The following is an 18,594-nucleotide window of genomic DNA, read 5'->3' on the forward strand; positions in this document are numbered from 1 at the left end:
GAAAGCGAGAGGCCTGAGGACGCTGCAGGAAGTGCTGACGAGGTGGGGCCAAAGGGAAGGAAGAGCTAGACCTGTGAGATACTTTGTGTCTCAATACTCTTGAGCTGCTAACACCCGTGTCCAGGTGTCTCCCCACAGAGCCTGGCAGCCCCAGAGAAGGCTGCGGCCCCGGGACTTGAGGATCTAGGAGCGAGAATTGTTTCAGCTCTCTTGGGTGATGATGGCAGTTAGCTGCCCTGAGGAGGAGCCCCCAGCCAGGCTGGAGACCCATGGCTTAGAGGAGCTCACCCAGGAGGCTTACTTTGTCCCTTCTTGGGGCTCTCAAATTCAATTTGTTTGATTTTCAAAACAATGTACTTCTGTACTATGGAGTTACCAGCCCAAGGATATATTATCTTGGCAATAGGACAAGAAGGAAAATTTAAATAGAGGGCAAAAAGTTTAATTTAGCTTAATTTTGAATTCATGTAATCAAGGAAATGTAGAGTCCAGCTTTAGATTTCAACATTCAGACAGAAGGATTTCTAGCAGGTCCCAAATTTAGCTGATTACAACTGGGCTGTTAATAGTAATATCTTTAAGAGCTAAAGATGCTAAGGACCTATGTTCACTGTGATGAGAAGAGTCATACAATTCTTTATGCTATTCAGCTAAAAGTTATTACATAAACTGGGTCCAAAATATTATCTACCAAGAATGCAAAGGTATTAATAATAGCCATGGGACTTCCCTGGCGGTTCAGTGGTTAAGTCTCTGTGCTCCCAATGCAAGGGGCTGGGCTCCATTCCTGGTCAGCAAACTAGATCCCACGTGCAGCAACTTAAAGACCTAGCATGCCTCAACTAAGGCCCTGCTGCTGCTGCTGTTGCTGCTAAGTCGCTTCAGTCGTGTTCGACTCTGTGTGACCCCATAGATGGCAGCCCATTGGGCTCCCCCATCCCTGGGATTCTCAAGGCAAGAACACTGGAGTGGGTCAACTAAGACTCAGTGCAGCCAAATAAATGATAAGATAAATAAACATTTAAAAACACAACAGAAGCGATAGCCACAAAAGAATGGAAACCTCATGATAATCTCTGTGCACCTGAAAGCACTTTGCATCTGAGCTCCCAACACTTCACATTTCATAGAGGTAAACACACAACCCCCTGCCCCCCACCAGAAATTGTGGATAAAAAATTTCCTTCTGAAACTTGAAAACGTTGACCTTGCCTGATCAAGAAACTTGAAATTTCAGCACTGAAAGTCTCAGCAAAATTATTCTTTCTGTGTGTTTTCTGTATTCACACTCAGAGATTGTTAAAACAAATGGTGTATCAATTCGGTTACTTTTTTTTTTTGTTTTTTCACTGTGACAGTTCTTGTTAGGGTATGGATAGAAACAGAAGCTTTTCAGTTTTTGAACCATTTTGATTTTGAGAGCTCAAACTCAACTAAGGGAAGGAATTCTCGGCATAGATGGCAGTGTTCAAAGCATTTTTTATCAGGAGTGGAGACCCCCTGGTTCCTCAAGGCCTCTGCTACTGTCTGCCCGTTGGCGGCAGCTGCACCGACCCCCCACTGGCCCTACCTTCCTCTGCCCTCTAATTACGCTGCAGGAGCCAAACCCCCAGCCAACCATTGCTCATCATACGATGTGCCACCTCCTGTTTCAGCCTCGCACCCAGTGCTAAAGATCTGCCCGGCTTTGAGCTAAGTGGCTTAAGTTCTTAGGAAGCCATGTGATTGCATCTTGTACCAGCTGGTCTCCTAAAACAGCTCCAGGCAGAGACTGCTGTAGTTCTCCAGATAGGACCCACTCCGAGGTCATGATTTGCCATGAGGAAAGCTCATCCAACATGGAACAGCATCATTTTATGTCCTCTGAGCCCTCAGTACAAGCCTCCCATGCCCCAAGAGTCCTTAGTCTCAAGAATCTCACCAAAAAAGAAAGATTAATGCTTCTGCAGGGAGTTCTTAAAGATGCTTCAAGCCATCTCTTTTTTGGAAATTATTTTTCTCACTGTACCTTACCCTTCTCGTTCGCTTGGGTCCCAGAGAGGAGAAGCCCAAGGAGAAGAGAATGGAACTGCATAAGCTAAGCAGGATAGTAAGCACCTGAAAACAGAGGGCTTTTCCTTCTTGCTCACCTTTGGGTATCCTTGATACAAGAATGGTAGTCTGTATTGATTTGATCTATCAATATAGATCAGTACTGATCTATACTGAGCATATAAGTGTTCCATAAATACTTGCTGAATAAATGAACAAGTGAATGTGGGCTTGAGAAGATGATATTCAGGGTCAGGGTCATGATGTAAGACCCATATATTCCAGGGTTATCAGTCCACTGACAGTCACCCCCAGCCCCTCTAGCCCCAGTCACCACCAGTCTCTTGCCAGGTACTTCTGGGGGTGCCTACGGCTGTGCTGTTTTACCTGTGCTTGGAAACAAGTCCCATCGCACCCTCGATTCACACCATCTCAAGGGCTCCTCGCTGTCCCAGCTGTGGGAGCATTTTGTGGGAGAGCGTGGTCTGCCCTCCTGCCTACTCTTTCCACCCGGGGTGGGAGTGCTAGGGTGGGCTCTCCTGATTCTGTGTGTACCCCATCTCCAGGCCCTGGAGCAGCATAGCTTCCTCCCAGAGTCTTACTCAGCCATTCACAAGCGGGGCATCCTCACTCTCACATGCTTCTCACTCCTGGGGCTTGGAACCAGTCCACGGGCCTGGCTAAGGGTCAGACCTCCCCCTCCATCCCTCTCTTTTTCTTATCTTTCTATTCCTTTTGGCCCCAACAAAATCCTTTCCCACCAGCGTCAGTGTAAGCCAAAGAGCTCCTGCAAATCAGCTCCTGCAGGCAGGCACCTGCAGGGGTCACCAGCCTCCCAGATGTAGTCAGCCAAGTCCCGGTGGGAACTACCCAGGAAAGAGCCCTGGGCTTAGGGCCTGGAGTCTGAGGTCAAACCTCACATCTTTCCCCCGACTGCTTTGTAACTTGGGAGAAAGAATCTATGGGAGACTCCTGGGCCTCCCTTTCTGGGTCTGTGAGGGCAAGTGTGTTCTAGCAGTCTGTGGTACCAGGTGATATCTGAAGGAGAAGACAGTGAAGACAAGAGGCCAGGAAGGAGATGGAGGTGTGAGAAATCAATGGTTACCCAGGACAGGCAGGTAAGGGAGTGTTCCTCTGGGAGGAGACAGTCCACCACGGAAGATGACAGGGGCAGCTTTTGTATCAAGTGCAGAGACAGAACACACCTCTTGGGCAGGGATACCTCTTTGGTTCTGTGGTTCCAGGAGCTTCATCAGGATGAAGAGCAGATGACATCCTTTTGTGCAGTTACACAGGAGATGACCAGAGTGAACGGTGACATTTTATGAATCAGTGAACTAAAATGGACTGGAATGGGTGAATTTAACTCAGATGACCACTATATCTACTACTGTGGGCAAGAATCCCTTAGAAGAAGTGGAGTAGCCATCATAGTCAACAAAAGAGTCTGAAATGCAGTACTTGGATGCAATCTCAAAACTGACAGAATGATCTCTGTTCATTTCCAAGGCAAACCATTCAATATCACAGTAATCCAAGTCTATGCCCTAACCAGTAGTGCTGAAGAAGCTGAAGCTGAATGGTTCTATGATGACCTACAAGACCTTCTAGAACTAACACCCCCCAAAAATGTCCTTTTCATTTTAGGGGACTGGAATGCAAAAGTAGGAAGTCAAGAGATACCTGGAGTGACAGGCAAATTTGGCCTTAGAGTTCAAAATGAAGGGCAAAGGCTGACGGAGTTTTGCCAAGAGAACACACTGGTCATAGCAAACACCTTCTTCCAACAACACAAGAGAAGACTCTACGCATGGACACCACCAGATGGTCAACACCAAAATCAGATTGATTATATTCTTTGCAAGCAAAGATGGAGAAGCTCTATATAGTCAGCAAAAACAAGACTGGCAGCTGACTGTGGCTCAGATCATGAACTCCTGATTGCCAAATTCAGACTTAAATTGAAGAAAGTACGGAAAACCACTAGACCATTCAAGTATGACCTAAATCAAATCCCTTACGATCATACAGTGGAAGTGAGAAATAGATTCAAGGGATTAAATCTGATAGACAGATTGCCTATGGACAGAGTTTTGTGACATTGTACAGGAGGCAGGGATCAAGACCATCCCCAAGAAAAAGATAGGGAAAAAAGCAAAATGATTGTCTGAGGAGGCCTTACAAATAGCTGAGAAAAGAAGAAAGCAGAAGGCAAAGGAAAAAAGGAAAGATATACCCATTTGAATGCAGAGTTCCAAAGAACAGCAAGGAGAGACAAGAAAGCCTTCCTCAGGGATCATTGCAAAGAAATAGAGGAAAGCAATAGAATGGGAAAGACTAGAGATCTCTTCAAGAAAATTAGAGCTATCAAGGGAATATTTCATGCATAGGTGGGCACAATAAAGGACAGAAATGGTATGGACCTAACAGAAGCAGAAGATATTAAGAAGAGGTGGTAAGAATACCCAGAAGAACTGTACAAAAAAGATCTTCATGACCCGGAAAACTATGATGATGTGATCACTCACCTAGAGCCAGACATCCTGGAATGTGAAGTCAAGTGGGCCTTAGGAAGCATCACTACAAACAAAGCTAGTGGAGGTGATGGAATTCCAGTTGAGCTATTTCAGATCCTAAAAGATGATGCGTGAAAGTGCTGCACTCAATATGCCAGCAAATATGGAAAACTCAGCAATGGCCCCAGGACTGGAAAAGGTCAGTTTTCATTTCAATCCCAAAGAAAGGCAATGCTAAAGAATGTTCAAACTACCACACAATTACATTCATCTCAAATGCTAGCGAAGTAATACTCAAAATTCTCCAAGCCAGGCTTCAACAGTATGTGAACCGTGAACTTCCAGATGTTCAACCTGGAATTAGAAAAGGCAGAGGAACCAGAGATCAAATTGCCAACATTCACTGGATCAGCAAAACAGCAAGAGAGTTCCAGAAAAACATCTACTTCTGCTTTATTGACTATGCCAAAGCCTTTGACTGTGTGGATCACAACAAACTGTGGAAAATTCTTCAAGAGATGGGAATACCAGACCACCTGACCTGCCTCTTGAGAAATCTGTATGTAGGTAGGAAGCAACGGTTAGAACTGGATATGGAACAACAAATTGGTTCCAAATAGGAAAAGGAGTACGCCAAGGGTGTATATTGTCACCCTGTTTATTTAACTTATATGCAGAGTACATCATGCGAAATGCTTGGCTGGATGAAATACAAGCTGGAATCAAGGTTGGCGGGAGAAATATCAATAACTTCAAGTACGCAGATGACACCCTTATGGCAGAAAGTGAAGAAGAACTAAAGAGCCTCTTGATGAAAGTGAAAGAGGAGAGTGAAAAAGTTGGCTTAAAACTTAACATTCTGAAAACTAAGATCATGGCCTCTGGTCCCATCACTTCATGGCAAATAGATGAGGAAACAAGGGAAACAGTGACAGACTTTATTTTTCCGGGTTCCCAGATTACTGCAGATGGTGACTGAAGCCATGAAATTAAATGATGCTTGCTACTTGGAAGAAATGCTATGACCAACCTAGACAGCATATTGAAAAGCAGAGGCATTACTTTGCCAACAAAGGTCCATCTAGTCAAAGCTATGGTTTTTCCAGTAATCATGTATGGATGTGAGAGTTGGACTATAAAGAAAACTGAGTGTTGAAGAATTGATGCTTTTGAACTGTGGTGTTAGAAAAAACTCTTGAGAGTCCATTGGACTGCAAGGAGATCCAACCAGTCCACCCTAAAGGAAATCAGAACTGAATATTCATTGGAAGGACTGATGTTGAAACTGAAACTCTAATACTTTGACCACCTGATGTGAAGAACTGACTCATTGGAAAAGACCCTGATGCTGGGGAAGATTGAAGGCAGGAGGAGAAGATGACAACAGAGGATGAGATGGTTGGAGGGCATCACCGCTTGATGGACATGAATTTGAGCAAGCTCTAGGAGTTGGTGACGGACAGGGAAGTCTGGCATACTGCAGTCCATGGGGTTGCAATTAGTTGGACATGATTGAGCTACTGAACGGAACAGAGTGGCCGCCCATACTCCTAGTCAAGGCTAGCTTTCTTTTGCTTAAGCTTTTGGTGTCATATCCAAGAATCCACTGCCAAACCCAAGGGCATGAAGATTTTTCTCCTCTTTTCTTCTAAGAGTTTTATGATTTTAACTCTTACATTGTAAAGTCTTTGGTCCACCTGAGTCAATTCTTGTATGGTGTAGGTAATGGCCAAACTTCATTCTTTTGGTTATGACTCTCCAAGTTATTCCAGCTGTTGAAGAGGAGTGAGAGACTTTTGTGAGGCAATAATACATTATGTCACGTAAATGTCCTTTGATCCAGGGCCTAGGGAAACTGAACAGAGATCAGGAAAATGGGCTGTAAGATTCTGAAGGTACAAGCTTACCAGAGAGTGCACAGTGGTTGCCATAATGCATTAAAGAAACAAATCCCTTTCCTTCTCAGCGAGAAGGGCTTCAGCTGACATCCAAGGTGGACATGAAGGTGCGGGCAGCAAGGAAGGGCTGGTGGCTTTGGGGCAAAAGGTTTAAGTTGAGGCCGCAGTTGCAGCCTGAGGCCACCAGGGGGCACCAAGTGGGAGCACCTTAAATGGCTACCATGATGCAGCTTATCCAGAGGGTCATTTCCTGGGGAAGAGAACTTAGAGCACATGGGTTTTAGCATTTCCATTGATGGACACTTGGAGCCTAAAACTATTTTTGTTACTTTTTGTTTATCCTCCCCCAAGATGGCATGGACTGGAAAAGCAAGAATTACAATTACTCTCCCTTTCCAAAGTGCAGTTCAAAAAAGAACATTCTGTTTTTCAGGACCCCAGCTCTCTGTGAGAAATTCTATACTAGCATCCAAAATTAAGCCATGTTTGCCAAAATGTAAATTTCTTTTAATGGCTAATTTTTTTTTAAGTGACTGCTTATGTTTGCAGCAGAGAAAATAAGAGAAAAAGAGGTATAATTTATCTAAAAAAATAGCAGTTCTATTTTGGGGAAGGGATGTTACAGAGAACCAACGTAATTCTGTAATATTAACCTATTTTAAATTTTTCAAATGTCAAAAATGCAGTTTACATTTATTGCCACAAATTCAGTGAACATTTTTCATTATGCCCTAAGCAGAAAATTTGAAATTAAATGTTCAGCAATGTTCAAACAAATGAAGAAATCCCCTCCCCCAGGCCATCCTTTGACATAACTAGGACAATCCAATATAATAACTCTCTAAAAGGATTAATTCTGCCTAAAACCAGCTCCTGAAAAAAACCACATGGCACTTTCTGAAACATTCTTGATAATGTGAACACCATTATTACATTTACAACCCAGGAGCCTGGTGCTGACTCTGTCTTGGAACATTCTATGATAACGGTGAACAAGGGAGTCTTCACAATCAAGAGTCAAAGGAAAACCTAAATAATAATTAAAATATACAAAATAAAAGCAATAAGGTTGCATTTTACTTCTATTAAATTAATAAGATATTTTAAACATACTCGCTGCTGGCCATGTTGGAGCAAAAATGGCCCACATATGTGCTGCTGATGGCAATGCAAATCAGCAGGGCCAGGCAAAGCCATTCAAAGTGTTTATCTGATTCAATGATTGGCATTATTCATCGGAAGAACAATGTTTCACACCTGCTTAATGCAAAATTATTATAAGAACGTTTGTAAGCTTGGAAGCCTCCTAAATATCTACTGAAGGTGGTTGATGATTAGGCAAAATGTGAGGTACCCACTTAATGGGGGGATTCCCTCATTGCTCAGTTGGTAAAGAATCTGCCTGCAGTACAGGAGACCTGGGTTCAATTTCTAGGTCGGGAAGATCCTCTGGAGAAGGAAATGGCAACCCACTCCACTATTCTTGCCTAGAGAATCCCATGGACAGAGGAGCCTAACAGGCTACAGTCCATGGGATCTCAAGAGTCGGACACGACTTTGCAACTAAAGCACCACCACCACCCCCCCTAATGAAAAGCACAGGTATATGCAAATAAGACAGTGTTAAGAGGCACAAGTAGTTCTGCTGAGGCAGGGAGAGGGGCAGAATTGTAAATGCAGTTTTTTTCTTCTGCTGTTGAAAGTTTCCTTAATGTTACCATAAATTTATTTGTTGGCTTAATAAAAATGTTAAATAAATTGCAAGCAAAGTTCCTTACCTTTTGGTTATTTGTAAGAGGAGATACAGTCATGCGTATGACTGTGTCATGCATCTCTTTTTTCTTAACCTTTTTATTTATGCTTGACTTGACTTGGCTAGCCTGGTCTGTGATTTCTTCCACACAGTATTAAGTTACACCTACCCATTAGGCCCGGGGAAGGGCGACGGGAATTCTCAGAGTATGAAGCCATTTGAAACTGCTTAAAGAGAAAGGCAGTAAGAGCAGATTTCCAGAGGAAAAGTAGTAATCCTGAAGTCATCCCAAGGAGGACAACTGAGAAAGGAAGCCAGATCTGGCAGCAAGGCACAGCTCCTGGGGTGTTGTTCATGTGGTATTTTCTGTAAGGCGGGTGTAGCCCCACAAAATCCAGCCCCCTGGTAATTTGCAGTGCTGACTACCTACTTTTTTTTTTAAGTATTTATTTTTTTGACTGCTCTGAGTCTTAGTTGCAGCATACTGGATCTATTTCCCTGACCAGGGATCAAACCAGAATCTCCTGCATTTGGAGTGCAGAGTCTTAACCACTGGACCGTCAAAGAAGTCCCCCAATTACCTACTGATGCCCTACTGTAGTAGACATGGTTTTGTCTACCCAATAGCTATTCTTTATTTCTTCCTTGCAGAGTTCCTGGTAATGAACAACAGCACCATCTCCAGCTAGTTTAAGCTAGAAAGGAGTTTATTTATGGACTCTGGGAGCTCACAGGACCCCTAGGAGGGCTGGAAAACCAGGCTTGAAGACTATATAACCTGGAAAAATACCCAAATTATACTACCAAACTGCTCCAGTGAAGATCTGTGGCCACTGCTCACTGTAACATGGATGTGATGCACGAGATGTTACCACTTAGCTGTTTCTAAAAACTGCATTGTCTACCCAAAAGGTTCCCCCATCTTCATTGGAAAAAAGAAACTGCCGGCCCCTAGTTCCTGCCTTTGCTCAGTTCTAAATTCAAGTCTTGAGCAGGTGTATCTGGTTGGTGGAGTCCAGGTAACATGCCTGCACCCAAGCCTTCCTGCCAATCAGGAAGGAGAGTTCTGTTTCCATCTGGGACTCATACTGTGTGGAATTTCTCAAATATAAGGAGCCACCAATGTGACAGGTGTCCGCAAAATTTCACCCAACTTTTTTCAGTTGTCGATTTTACTCTTTGTGGCCACAAGGTTTAGGGAAGGCTGGCCTCATATCTCGATTACGCCAGTTGTGGCAATGCCATTTTCCTTCATGGTAACTGGCCCCAAAAGGCACATGACCCAATTCTGACCAATGAGGCACAAAAAAGACATCTGCTGAGGGCCTTCCGAGAAAGGTTTCTTAGCTCTTAGAGAGAGACACACGGACACAATGAGCCCTTTTTCTGTCTCTGGATGGTGGTATGTGGGGATCTGAACACTGGAACTGCTGCCACCGTACCAGGACTGACACCCTTATAATGACAAAGCAGAAAGGTGGAATTCATCTGGGTCCTTGACAATATTGCTTAGCCTCTGACTCAACCAAGCCATCCTGTCTCAGGATGACTTGCTGTGTGAAATAATCTTTCCTGTATTGTGTGAGCCAGGTGAGGCTCTCCATGCAGCCCAAAGTATCCTGAGTGACTCACTCTGTCCACTGCTGCAAGGATGACTGAGGATGATCAGGATCATAAGACATGGCCATCTTCTTGGACTGGAGGACCCTGAGGATGTATCAGCATAGATGAAGTGGACAGGGAATGTGTGATTCTGAGCAGCTTCCCCTTCTCAGAAGTGGACCCATCTGTCCCCTCACTGCAACAAAACCCTCTTGCCTCTTGTGAATTTCATTTCCTCCAGTATGTTCAGTAATTGGAGACACCCTGTCCTGCCACTGAGAAGGCTGAAGGAGTTCCTGAAGGTTCTTCCTGGTAGAAACTTCCTGTCACCACCCCCACTTCCATCCTCCACCCCCCCAACAGCCAGCGGCAGGCTCATGGCCTCACCTCAGGCAATCAGATTCTTTCTCTCTAGACCTGACCTCTCCAACCAAATGACTCAATGATGGAAAACAGTAGGCATTCATTCATTCCGGAAAACTCTCCCTCCAGCCCTACTATCTGGCCAGGACTGCTGAGTCCTTCCCGCTGCCTGGTTGCCCTAAACTGCCCTGGAGGAATATCTGTTCTGTTTCAGAAACCACAGAGTTCCCATGAAACAGAGATTTCAAAACTACCCGAGCTGCCCAGCCAGAGACATTCCAGTGTGAAAGCTTATACTCTTGAAGAACTTCCAAATTAAAACTTTATGAAAAGGCAGTGCTACGATGCCATCTTTTCCTCTAAGGACTGCTTCGGTGAATTTATACTGAGAGGTTCTTTACATATGAAAGCCATCTTTTTTCTTCTTCTTCTGGCCCTCCACCCCCAAATTGGGAGTTTAAATTATGAAATAAAAAGATTGATATAAACAAGCTGCTAAAATTAAACTCATCACAAAGTTTACACATGAAGAAATGGTTCATGAAGTATTTCTGTTTATAAATTTCAGGGAATATTGGTATCCTGGATCTTGCTTGTTGGGAACCTGAGGACAATTATTTGAAATATTTTAAAAAGTGTTTCACTTCCCGGAACTGTAATGAGTACCATGTGACATCCAAGGGCAAGAGAAATAAATATTGAGTATGTGGAAGAAAAAGAAAACCACTTTATCTCTTCATCTGCAACATTTTTGCTTACATAAAAATTTTTAATTGTAAAAACACATAGTATCCTAACCATTTTTAAGTGTATAATTTAGCAGAATTAAAAAAAATTAGCCAATTTAATGCTGGAGTTTATCAAACATATTCTTATACAACTTGCTAACATGAGCGGTTGTTAATTTTCTGATAAAATTAGCCTTCTTTAGTCTGCTCTCTGAGGAAATGTTAGTAATAAAGTTTAATACTGAGACCGCACTACAGTGATGACCTCTCTTCTATTTTTGAACACTGAAACAGATGAAAATGATCCAAGAAATAAAGAGAAACACATTCATGAGCAAAGCCAGTTAACTTCTCGTTTTAACCTCCAGCTAATTAAAAATACTACATAATGTTCAGTGGGTCTTGCTGTAGTCAAAAGGAATTGTATACTATTATATTTTTAAACTTCTATTTTGTAAAATTTCCAATGTATACAAAATGAACAGAAAATGAGCCCCCATGTACCCAACCTCCAGCTTAAACAGCTTTGTTTCATCTGTTTCTCTACTCCCCACATACATACTTCATTACAATTATTTTCATTCATTCTTTTAGGTAATTTCTACACACTAAAATATACAATTTTTCATTGTGCAATTGTGGCAAATGAATGCTCACACATAATCAATGTCCCTATCACAATATAGAACATTTTCATCTCCCCAGAAATTTCCCCTGTGTCTCCTCTTACTCCCATTCAGAGACAAGCCGCTGTTTTTATTTTTTAACTTGTGATTATTTTTGCCTGCTCTAGAACTTCACATATAAAACGATACTCCTTTGGATCTGCCTTCTGTTATTCAGCATACTATTTGTGAGACTCATCCATTTTGCTGAGTAATTCCTTTGTGTTTATTGTTGTGTAGTATCCCATTGTGAGAACACTGGCTCTTACGGTGGAAGAACCATTGTTAGATGGTATCTTACTATCTGGGTGGTGGACAGTGAGTTGCCTCCATCTTCTGCTTGCTTGCTTCACTTCAGTTGTGGCCCATCCTTTGCCCCTGTAGACAGTAGCCCCCAGGCTCCTCTGGCCGTGGGATTCTCCAGGCAAGAATACTGGAGTGGGTTGTCATTTCCTCCTCCAGGGGATCTTCCCAACCCAGGGATCAAACCCAAATCTTTTGCACCTTCTACACTGGCAAGTGGGTTCTTTACCACTAGCACAACCTGGGAAGCCAGCTTTTGGCTATTGGAAAAAAAAAGCTGCTATGAACAGTCTCAAACAACCGTTGTGTGTGTGTGTGTGTGTGTGTGTGTGTGTGTGTGTGTGTGTGTGTGTGTGTTTTCATTTCTTTTAGATAAATTGCTAAGTCCAAGTATAGCTTGATATTAATAGTATGATACTGTCAAGCCATTTTCCAAAATGGTTGTACCATTTTAAAGTCCCACATATATCCAGCTACATACAACAACATATGAGAATTCCAGTTACTCTATATTCTCATTAACATTTAGCTTTATAAATCTTTTAAATTTTAGCCATTCTGATGGATATATGATGGCATCCTATACCAAACTCTGCATCTGACTCTTTAATCCAGCAAGACTGTGAATTTTTGCTGCCTCTAAGCTGTCCAGAGGTTGGGAAGTTATCAAAAGCAAAAAGCTGCTGCAAATAGCAAATCTCACTCAGGTAGATTCTTGTCTGGTTTCTCTCAGTTTTTGGTTATTCTTTGGTGTTTTCTAATAGTCATTTTTATTAAAAATTTCCCCAAATTTGGAAAGGTTTGCCCAACCAAAATACTGTTACTATTAGCTATTATTTTAAAATATATTAAAAATATTGGAAATTATTTCTTGAGAAACTAAAAATTCACCCAAATGCTCATAACGAACCTAGCTATACATAGAGAAAAGTAAAGCATGATGTGGACCTCAATACCAAAAATTGCACAGAATGAATACACACACACACACACACACATGCACACACACGCGCACACACACGTATACATATACATGGGCTTCCCAGGTGGTGCTAGTTGTAAAAAACCCACCTGCCATTGCAGGAGATGTAAGAGATACAGATTCCATCCCTGGGTTGGGAAGATCCCCTAGAGGAGGGTGTAGCAACCCACTCCAGTATTCTTGCCTGAAAAATCCCATAGACAGAGGAGCCTGGCAGGCTCAGTCTATAGGGTTGCAAAGAGTGGAACATGACTGAAGTGACTTAGCACACACACATACACATACACCCCTACCCCCCCACGCACAGGTATCTTCATCCACAAGGTGTTGTCCCTTGACGATTGCTGTTGACAGTCCTGCCCTCACTGACGACTGATGTAGGACAAAGCAGTCCAGGGCAGGTGGGCCATGCCCATCTACCTCTCGAGTGTTAGCAGTGAGTCCTCCACAGGTAGGCCCTTGGCACAGTTAGCCAACCACCAGGCTTATAGCCTTAGTTATGGGACAGTAACAATCAGAGAGATGTGCATGGAAGTGGGACAGTAGAGTGATAATGAGCAGACACTGTATACTGTCCAGAAACAAAGCAACTTCAGGCAGGGTGGGAAGAAGATTGCTTTTGAGGACATACAGTTTCAAGCATGAAACCAGTTACTTTTCAGGTTTACATTTGAAGAAGGGATGAGGGAGGGAGGGTGACTAATAGGAAAAGAGGGGAGAAAAAGTGCTCCTATTACGTTCATGTCCAAATTCCCTGAAGTAACTTCTGTTGTTATTCCCCTTTATCAATTAAGACAAGCGCAGTACTCTTGCCTGGAAAATCCCATGGATGGAGGAGCCTGGTGGGCTGCAGTCCATGGGGTCGCTAAGAGTCAAACACGACTGAGCGACTTCTCTTTCACTTTTCACTTTCATGCATTGGAGAAGGAAACGGCAACCCACTCCAGTGTTCTTGCCTGGAGAATCCCAAGGACGGGGCAGCCTGGTGGGCTGCCATCTATGGGGTTGCACAGAGTCGGACACGACTGAAGCGACTTAGCAGCAGCAGCAGCAGTGAGGTAACTGCTTTAGTGACTCCAACATGTTTCACGTATCATTAGGGCAACAGTAGTCAGTTTTTAGAAGTTGGAGCTCAAGTTGCTAAATCTTTTGCTTTTGATGGATGATGCAAGACATATAAAGAAAGTGTCATTGTTTCAAAAGCTCTAGCTCTGCTTTGCATGCACAATCTGTTAATCAATCAACCTTCTTGTCAGTTAATTAGAGTTTTAAGTGGGTTAAAAAGTCATTCTTAAAAAAATACAACCTATTCCTGGGTGGTGTATATACCCGTCATGCACATCAATGTATTAATTATTTTACTTGTGTGACTTTCCTCCTAATGGCTATCTGAGCGAGAAGTGTGTCATCTTTCTTTTTTCCCTTTGGAAAAGAAAGAGAGGCAGTTGTGAAGCCAGGGCACTTGGCAGGGAACTCTGGGGAAAGCAGGCAGCAGAGAATATCATGGCTTCTGGAGGGCAGAAAGAGGAAAGATGTTAATTGTCAAGAAGATGTTAAAGACTCTTTTGCCTCTTTGAACTTTTCTAGGGTCTTTTTGGAGACAACCCTCATAAGTCTGATCACCACTGAAAACCCTGCATGCGATGCCAGTGCAAAGAATGAGTTCGTCTCCTTCTGATTTATCTTTCTCATCCTCACTGGGTGGACTCTTGAAACAAATGGGCATTGTGCTTACAGACAGTTGATCCACAGGCTAAACTGAGGGCTCCTCCCTATCCTATGGTTTCAGACCCATGTGGCACTCCACGGTGGACACCAGAAGGACTAACCCCAGTGAAGAAAGCCATAGAGAGGTGGGGTGCGGTATCTGGTATGCAGACACTAAGGAAGCAGGCCTTGATTTTAAACACACTCTGAAACCTGTCAATTGTGTTCTCTTCTTTGCCTGCATCCCCAGGAAACTCAGTCCAAACACAAAAGTTCAAGAATTCCTGACATGTATTTCTGCATACTAACTTTATCCTTATCTATCTTATTATTCCACTTTTATTTTCCTTTTGCCCTCTCTGTTTGTTCTTAGTTTGATATATTGTGCATTTGTATAAAGTTGACTCAATTCCTTTGGGGAGTAAGGTGGGGGAAATAAATAAGGCCTCTTTAGATTGTCTTTTAATAGCAAGAGTGCACAACATTACTTGGCAAGAAGAGTTAGAGCTGTTTGGTGTCCTTTGTCAAATGAGTTATTGAGCAAGGCATGAGTCTTGCTTTTACGTAGGAAAACAGTTTTTCCTGTGCCCATCTCAAAGCCAAGTCTTTTTCTTCTTTTTGATTCCTTCCTATTGAGACCCAATTGCTTACTAGCCTTTCTTAAAAAAACAAAAAAAAAACAAAAAACTTACTTAATATCTCTCTCCAAGCTTATAAAGGGTCAACTAGGTTTTCTTTAACTTAACGGAAGTTGAAATTGGAGAAAAATTTTAAAATTTGCAGAAGCATTGTCCTTCAGTTTAAAAACAATGAAAGCTTTGTTCTAAAAGTGATTCAGTTTAAAAGTGGGCTTATCTGGTAGGCTGTGGAATTCCCACTGTCTCTGGCTCAAACAATTAGCACAGATAACTCCCATGATTGGTTTTTAGGTACAACTATCTTCATAATGTCCTTAATAAAATATTTCTGGCCCACCACTAACAAACACATATCTATCATCTTAACTATGTTCAAGATACTATTCGCAGCACCCAGGGGATTGCCTCTGGTGAAGGAAATAGCAACCCACTCCAGTGTTCTTGCCTAGGAAATCCCATGCACAGAGGAGCCAAGTGGGACAGTTCATGGGGTCACAAAGGGTCCAACATGACTTGGTGATGAACCAAGGGATTGCAGAGATAAATAACCCCAGTTCTTGCCCTCTGAGACCCTATGACATGGGGGCTTGGAGATAGTATGTGTGGGGAAATAGAAAGATAAATAAATTCATATATTGCTAGACAAAATGAGAGCAGTGCCATGATGAAGAACATGCATTGTGAATGCAGGAGAGGGTCTGGTTTGGCAAGCAAGATGGGCGCTGACTTCATGGAAGATGGAAGAGGGTTGTGTGGAACAGTGAGCAAGAAACAGTGAGGCCCACTGAGGCCCACCATATGGATCCTGGAACTCAGGCTCAAGGCTTTTGTCCTCAATTTTGCAGTAAGGGGGATGGGATGTGGGTACTAAAGAATTTAAAACTGGAGAATATGAGAGCAAGGACATTTTAATCTCATTTTATTTAGACACCACATACCTCCAGATTAGATTCTGTGGTGGCTTAGGACAAAAACATAAAACCTGTTTTAAAAAAGAAGTGGAATGAAAAGCACAAGTCCCAACTCACACTCCAGCAAACTGGTAACAAGCCAGCCTGCTCTTGACCTACCATGGCCTTGTTTGGATTCAACAAATTACCTTCGTAACTTGAATCATGGAGAGAAGTAACCAGAAGTCAGACAACACATATGGGAGGGCAGTTCCCCGTAGCTCAACGTCCTGACATTTTAACTTGTCTGCTCTCATTTCAGCTGCCTGGGTTCACCTCCAGGAAGAGTGCAGACACTGTAATAGTATTGTTACACAGCAAGCTTCCTTTGACTTTACCAAATTTTCCCCCTAACCTGCAACTTTCCTGACACAACTGAATTCCCCATCAGGAATGGCCCTCTAATTAAATTGCTTCCTTCACTGCTCCAGCCCCCAAAGCTAGGGAAACAATAAATTTCTAATTTCTCTTTGGGGTTCTTATTCTCAAGTCAACCCTTCTGCTCTAGTCATATTATTGATGTGGCATTTTATGTCCCCAAAATACCTCGTGGCCTTTCTAGAAAATAATACCTCTATTAACAAAAAGGATGGTTCCAATGGCATTTCCTTGGCAGACATTTTATTAGTAAAGGGAAAAATGAAACTGGGGGAGAAGGGGAGGTAAGGTATACGAAATAAGGCCAGGAAGGTTAGTAGCAAGAAATCATTAAATATGACCGAAAATGCTGTCACTTATATGAGAATGTATGTGTCTAGGAGTCTCGGGTCGGAGAAGGACATGGCAACCCACTCCAGCGTTCTTGCCTGGAGAATCCCAGGGACAGAGAAGCCTGGTGGGCTGCCGTCTATGGGGTCACACAGAGTCGGACACGACTGAAGCGACTTAGCAGCAACAGCAGGCAAGACAGGCAAGCAGGTTAAAGCAGGCAAGACATGGACAGATGGAGAAGATGGGAAGGAGGTGGGGCTGTCTTTAGGGAGGGAGTGAACATGAGAGGCTGGCAAAGAGGCCCAGGTTCCCCGTCTCATTGACTCTCTTGGGCCCAGGCCCCATCCTGCTGGACCTCCCAGGCTGGAGGAAGCAGAAGACTCTCAGGCTCTGGCTCACTATCCAGGGTTCCCTAAAGGCCAACCTATCACCACCAGGTCTGGGACAATTCCAGGAGCACCTACTGACCCAGGACCATTGCCCTGAGAATGAATGGACATCTCCTCCCCTATCTACAGAGACCTGAAATCCTGTTAAAGAGAGAGACAGCCTTTCATTCCAGTTAATGACAGAAGTCTTGAAATGAAAGATTGGCAGGGTAACACTTTCTATGAAAAGACTGATTACCTTAACCTTCACTATAGCCAAAAGCAGTTACAGGGAACTGGACATTGATCAGAGGTGAGCTATGGAGAAGGAGAGAGAAAGAGAGAGAGAGAAAAGCTTGTTAAGTGGAGACTCTGTGATGGAAGATGGACCTGGAAGGCATCTTGACTTTGGGGAGTCATCCTGTTACCCTCAGTGGGCCCAAGACAACATATGCTCTGCCCGGGGTTGGCCTAGGGGAGAAGTGCAGGGTCACACAAACTTTCTCTTCTTGAATATATAAATTCACCCACTTGTTGCAGGTATCAATGTTTCCAGTAGGTCCTTCATCCTCTTCAGTCATCTGATGGCTGACTGCACAGTGACCCCACCAGCTCATCTCTTCACTTTGGTTTTGCTATAGAAGAAGCAAGTGCGCTTGGCCTGCAGGTTGGTTTCAAATTTCTTCATCATTTTCCTGACAGAGGCCCCATAACCAGTTCCCTGTTTGCAGATGACATGAAATTTCTGGGTGCATTTAGCCCTGCCTCCACAAGCTGCCCCCTAGCCCAGAGAGGAAACAACCCCCTTTATTGTAATGTCAGCCGATAAATGTATAGATTGACTTCATCTCCAGGAGGTTTGTTAACTGAGGTGACATAATCTCTGGGTTTCCCTGGTGGCTCAGCCAGTAAAGAATCTGCCTGCAATACAGGAGACCCAAGTTCAATCCCTGGGTTGGGAAAATCCCCTGGAGAAGAAGAATCCCATGGACAGAAGACCCTGGCAGTCCATGCAGCCACAAAGAGTCAGACATGGCTGAGCAACAAACATAAACTCTCTGTTCCTAGGAATTCCGCTTTTTTAGATATTCCCCTTTTTCTCCTGGCCCCACTGTGCCTCCTGACCAGGAACTGAACCCAGGCCACAACAGTAAAAGCACCGAGTCCTAACAATTAGACCACCAGGGAAGTTCCCCAAATTGCTATTTTTAAAAATGACTTGTTGGTCAAATCACAGAGTGGTATTTCAGTCACTGAAACATTGATAAACAGACTCAGAAAAAGCAGAAACTGGGCACAGGCCCGGATCCAGCGCGGCATGGGGAAGGGGCAGGGTCTAGGTGAGAATTCTCAGGGAGGAATCCTACCACTCCTGCTTC

The 18,594-nt window shown here is 43.4% G+C and overlaps 1 long non-coding RNA gene across 2 annotated transcripts in view; it reads right to left on the bottom strand.

Annotated features, from left to right (window-relative positions):
* The window catches only part of LOC114116191 (uncharacterized), a 112,848-nt gene that overhangs the window by 2,322 nt on the left and 91,932 nt on the right, over positions 1-18,594 (bottom strand). For both annotated transcript variants that reach the window (XR_009601613.1, XR_006060602.1), the window contains one exon: positions 6,224-6,319. This is a non-coding gene — a long non-coding RNA (uncharacterized LOC114116191). The remainder of the gene's footprint in view (positions 1-6,223; positions 6,320-18,594) is intronic.

This window comes from Ovis aries, chromosome 8 (assembly GCF_016772045.2).
Source record: "Ovis aries strain OAR_USU_Benz2616 breed Rambouillet chromosome 8, ARS-UI_Ramb_v3.0, whole genome shotgun sequence".
Classification (NCBI taxonomy): Eukaryota; Metazoa; Chordata; class Mammalia; order Artiodactyla; family Bovidae; genus Ovis; species Ovis aries.